Source organism: Haliaeetus leucocephalus, unplaced genomic scaffold (assembly GCF_000737465.1).
Source record: "Haliaeetus leucocephalus isolate CR32 unplaced genomic scaffold, Haliaeetus_leucocephalus-4.0 Scaffold341, whole genome shotgun sequence".
Lineage (NCBI taxonomy): Eukaryota > Metazoa > Chordata > Aves > Accipitriformes > Accipitridae > Haliaeetus > Haliaeetus leucocephalus.
Window position 1 is genome coordinate 24,865 of NW_010972777.1, and position 288 is coordinate 25,152.

The window sequence follows — 288 nt, forward strand, 5'->3', positions numbered from 1 at the left end:
CAGCCAGCTCCATGCAGGTAGGGGGGTTCCCATGAACCCCAGTTTTATCCCCTTGCACCCCAAATTCCTGTTGTAGCCCCCAATATTTCCCCCTGCCCCCTCATTTCTCCTTGTCACCCCCCCATCCCTGCACTGTCACCCTGGTGTCACCCACAGTGCCACCCGTACCCCCCCCCAAAAATGGAGGCAAAGTCAGGGGCACAAATGCAGCTTATTTATTCACCAAAAGCCCCCCCAGGGACAAGGCGGGGCTCCCCCACCCTGGGGACCCCAATACTGCCAAGGACC